The sequence below is a fragment of the Haliotis rubra genome, unplaced genomic scaffold (assembly GCF_003918875.1).
Source record: "Haliotis rubra isolate DU_JTF1 unplaced genomic scaffold, ASM391887v1 Scf814, whole genome shotgun sequence".
Classification (NCBI taxonomy): Eukaryota; Metazoa; Mollusca; class Gastropoda; order Lepetellida; family Haliotidae; genus Haliotis; species Haliotis rubra.
Genome location: NW_025767540.1, coordinates 162,939 through 168,184, shown reverse-complemented (window position 1 = coordinate 168,184; position 5,246 = coordinate 162,939). Strand labels below are relative to the sequence as shown.

At 38.6% G+C, this 5,246-nt stretch overlaps 1 protein-coding gene across 1 annotated transcript in view; it reads right to left on the bottom strand.

Moving 5' to 3' along the window:
• The window catches only part of LOC124261895, an 87,145-nt gene that overhangs the window by 65,630 nt on the left and 16,269 nt on the right, over window positions 1–5,246 (bottom strand). The gene's annotated exons all lie outside the window — the stretch shown is intronic.

Here is a 5,246-nt window from a genome sequence, read left to right as displayed (position 1 = left end):
TAAGGGTTGGGATAAAATATCACATGCATTTTTTCCTTTTTCTGCTTTTCTGGTTACGAATTTACCCCATGATTTCAAAGTGTCTTTCCAAAAATGATTTGTTTCTTGTGTTATTACTGATTCAAGTATGTGTGTTTCGCATGTTTGTATAAAGCTGCCGATGTCCAAATGTGACTTCGTTTGTAGCAATTTCCTTACTTTTGAATCTGAGTTGATGTGTCTTTTAATCCATGATATTTTTTGTGATTGAATAAGATTTTTTATCTCTGGAGCTCGTATTCCTCCGTATTCATAGTTCTTTGTGATAGTTTCTCGACTGACTTTGTCTGGTTTGTTTTCCCATATAAATTTAAAGCAGAGCTGCTCAGTTTCCATAATCATTTGATCGTTTGGGTTCGGTAGACTTACAAATAAATGATTAAGTTGCGGTAAAAGTAAACTTTTCAATATGGTATTTCTACCTAAGGGAGTTAGATCTCTTGCTAGCCATTGATTCATTGATATTTTGAGAGTCTTAAGTTTATCTTTATAGTTGCCTTCAACCATTTCTGCGATGTTGTGAGTAAATACAATTCCTAATAGTTTAAACGAGTCACTCTTCCAGTCTAAATTCCAGTTTCTGCAAAATTTTCTTTCAGAGTTTTTTTTCTGAGCATATCCATAATACCTGTGTTTTGTTTACATGTATTTTTAAGCCTGAAAATGAGGCATATTTACTAAGAATTTCTAATGTCGCCTGTAAACATTTTTCAGTGCCATCTTGTATCAGCGAAGTATCATCAGCGTATTGGGAAATTAGATATTCTGTATCTCCAATTTGTATTCCTTTTATTTTATTATTATTTCTAAACATTGTTGCCAAAATTTCTGCGCACAGTATAAAAATATAAGGGGAGATGGGATCTCCTTGTCTGCATCCTCTCGAGATATTGAAATAATTTGAAAGGAAACCATTTACAACAACACATGGTTGAATGTTATTAAAGAAGGTATTTATCCATCTAGTAATCGATGGTCCAAATTTAAAGAATAGAAGAACTTTTGGAATGAAATGCCAGTCAACAAAATTGAATGCCTTTTCAAAGTCAATAAGAAGTAGAATTCCTGGTATATTCATATATTCAGTATAGTCAATGATGTCATATATTAGGCGAGTACACTCATCAATATATCTTTTTGACATAAACCCTTTTTGATTCTCATTTATTATAGAGGGTAGGACTGTTTTTATTCTGTTTGCAATGGTTGATGATCTGATTTTATACGCTACATTCAGCAATGAAATGGGTCTCCAATTCTGAAGCAAATGTTTGGATTTTTTTGTTGGGAAAACAGGTTATAATGCCTTGCTTTTGAGTCAAAGACAATTCTCCTTTCTCGTAAGCTAAATTTAATTATCTTATAAGATACTCGTGAATATTGGACAATTTTTTTTTGAAGAATTCAACAGTGAAACCCGATGAGCCAGGACTTCTTTCATTTTTCATTTTTTAAAGACTGTTTAATACTTCTTCATATCTTAATTGTCCTTCTAGACTTTCTTGTTGATTTTTTGATAGCTTTGGGATGTCTATGTTTTTAAGCAATTCTGTTAGGTTCACTTTTTCACATGGTTTTTTCGTGTATAGGTTATGGTAAAACGATTTAGTTTCAGTTATAAGATCTTCTTTTTTGGTTAGGGTTTCCTTTTGATTGTTTTCAAGTTTATATATTGCTTTGTTTAAAAAGTTTCGATTTTCTAGAGACAGAAAATATTTTGTTGGTTTTTCTCCTTCTTCTTTCCATTTAGCTTTAGATCGTAGTAGTATCCCTTCTGTTTCTTTTTTATTAATATTCTCTAATTCTCTATTCGCTTCTTTTAATTTTGTTTGTTGATCAAGTGATACAAGTAAATACAAAATTGTTGGTATTTAGAGATTGAGTAGGGTCAAACTGTCTGTGGAACATCAATCAGTGGCTCATCCTGTAGAAAAATGTCCTGTAGTCCTTGATCCCAGAGTGAAAAATGAGGGTGATTGGTACCACTTGGGGGCAAGGGGAGACCTTTTTTTCCAACATTTTTATGAATGTTTGTGTCTTAAAATTTCATTTTTCTGATCATAGTGAACTAACTTGCACCAAACAGTTAAATCCCCTTTCTCATCAACTGTACAATTAGGTTTGTTAATGAAATATCAAATACATGTTGTGTTTACACTATTTACCAGATTATTTTGATGCATTTGATGACATTTACATACATAATGTTCATTCATCATATATGTCATCCTCATCAGTGTTATCACAGCTGCCATCTTCTTCATCGGAACCAGTCTCTATGTTTGCACAGGTTTGCAACTTGCACATGCTTGTGCATTTGAGTCCATTTGCCATGCAAGTGCAGTTTGGGAGTTTGCATGTTCTGGAGCATTTGCATGCTAAAAGCTGTAGGACAGCTTCAGGTGCCGGTAGACCACTCATCTACTCAACAGTTAGCACACTTTCACCGTCTCTCTCTTCAAGGATCCATCCTTTGCCGACAGGTGATGGAATTCCAGGCTTGCATTCCATGGCCAACTGCCACACATGAGCTTGGTAGCAGGCTCTCTGTGAGTGCCTGAATAAACAGTCTCTGCAAGGAGGAAGCTGGTGGGATTCAAGTTCGCCCTTCCTCAGGAGGAACAACGTGTGGCGAAGATCGTTGACACTCTTGAGAGATGATCCATACAGTGAACACGTGAAGTCTTCCAGGACTTGAAATTGATCTTCTGTAAGCTCAGGATCCTTTCCAAGTTGTTTGAAGCAGTCTTGGTACTTCTTATTCCCCTTGAGGAGTCTTAGAGCAGACGGTTTTCCCTTTCCTGCAAATGAGCTGATAGTGTCGCATCCTGTGTATGCATGACATGCAGGTAGTGCTTCAGAGACGGTCTGGCCAAGGACCTGGGCTACACTTGAAACCTTGATGAGTCTTGTTCTGTTCTTTGTTCCTAGCTTCATGTAGAGATCTGCTTCAAGAGATGATTGGAAGGCAACACAGAGTAGAAATACATCTGTATCCTCGGCACAAATGATTATGTTCCCGTAGCCGTTGCTTGAAGCATGTCTGGCGTGGAGTAACAGCCGAGTGTCTGCTTCCTCTGAGTGGATGTTAGTTCCTCTATCATCTCTACACTGTTTGGGCCCAGCTTGATACATTCTTCTTCACAGGTGACAATGAGGTCCTTGTTTCCAATCCGATTTCCATACTTCTCACCTCCCCATTCCTTGACAAGAAACAGAACAAGATTCGTTTTGTTGGAAGAGTTGGAAAGGAATTTTCGCCATTGTCTTATGGTGTGGCCTGCTGCGATGTTCTTGTATTGTGTTCCTTGAGTTCCAGAGCGCTCACCTCTCTCTGCATTTTTGATTGACACGTTCCTGTATACATCAAAGACGACATCAATCCTCTGACTGCTGTAACCTTCATGAAGGACCTGGACAAACATTTCTTCTGCAACCAACTGGAAGGTTTTGTTGTCACCTTTGATCTTCTGGACAAGTGCCATACCATCAATCAGAGTACAGGATGGGTAAGGGAGCTTCTCTTCAGGAAGGATGTTCTTTTCCAGTTCTAGAGCTAGGCTTAACTTGTTGGTCTTTCTTATGGAACCATCTGGATATGCGAGTGATAAAGGAAGCGGTCCAAGAGGATGCCTGAAAACAGACTTCATGTCAAGTTTTCTGCTTTGAGCTATAATAACCATATGAGCAAAGAGGTTCCTGTCAGCTCTGAGCACAACCTCCACTTGACTTGTTTGGAGTTTCTTCTTCTTCTGGCTCAATTCGGTGAAAGTTTTCAAGTTGTTCCTTTGTAGCCGAGAATGAAAGTCCTGTGGTGACAAAGGCTGTAAACGATTTGTACAGAAGTCCATCATCCTCTCTTCCCCAATGGTCTGTGCCTTGAGAAGGTCAGATACCATGGCTGGAGTGGCAGCAGCAGCCGTTGACAAGGAGATGAGTTCTGAATTCAAGAAAGGGTTTACCCAGTTGTTTTCCAACATGTCTTCAACAGCAAGAACATCTGCCTCATCTCTTGCTCTCCTTGATTGTTGTAAATCTGGATGACTGAAACTTGATCTGGTCAACTTCGTGAGACTTCTGATCTGACCTAAGAAGATACTGCGATATTCTGTCATCAGATAATACTTAGCAACAGCACCAGGTTTAAGACTGAAGCCCTTTGTTCCGCCTGCTGTCTGTGTATCTCTGTTTGCTGTTTCCTCCAGAACCTGGTCTACTGGTACTCTCCCAAAAGGGTTTTCAGTTCCAAGCTGTACAGAAAATCCACCATTCTCTAAGTATTCATGAATGTGCTTGTGAGTAGTTGACAGAGCTGACATCTGACCATGATAGTCTGATAGATATCTTGCATAATTCTGCTTGTCATATGCAAAACACCAAGGTGCAATGTTCCTGATGCTGGATAGATGCAGTTGCCCTCCCGTGATGCTCCGATAAGACCCAAGAGCACTTCAATCATATCTGTGTATGAAGTCCAGAAAGCTGATAAATCCCCATTTTCATTCCTGAGAAATTCTTGGTAGGCTTTAAAAGCTGTCACAGTGTCTGTGAAAGATTAACTCTGAAAGAGTGATTCCAAACTTTCTTTGTTAACATTAACATGAAAGTCTTCAATATCTGCCAATGCAGACTGAATTGTAAAAAGCAGGCCACAATTTGTTTCCTCGACCCTTTGCAAAAAGCCTTTCCATTGCAGTCTCATGAGTGCTTCATACATGATCTTGTGGACTCTAACTCCGCGGTTGTAGTGTTTCCCATGAAAAACTCTAGATGTAGATCCCTCTGCTAGTAGTCCAGCTTCAACACAAATGTCCTTGAGACCAGCATCTTGGAAACGTTTTCCAAGTACAGAGAGGTATGTACATGCAGTGTGAAAAGCACCCAGCCTCAAAATGATTCTTTTAAATCTTTCCTTATGCTTCCATACAATTTCAGATGCTTTTGCATATAGTGCCTGATCCAATGTCACAACAATGTTTTCAAGTCGCAACGTGTTCATAATGGTCAAAGACTGCTGTAAGATTTCATGAACTGTAGACATGCTGGTTGCAGGAGCATTGATTGTTGGAAGATATCCAATGGTGTCTAGTCTTACGTCTTCTGCATCACGTGTTTGGATATTAAAACCTGTCCAGGAACTTATTTCTTGTTGCTTAGCACTATGCAATCTTGCAATGATCCATGTAAGGTTTTTCTTCATTGACTCA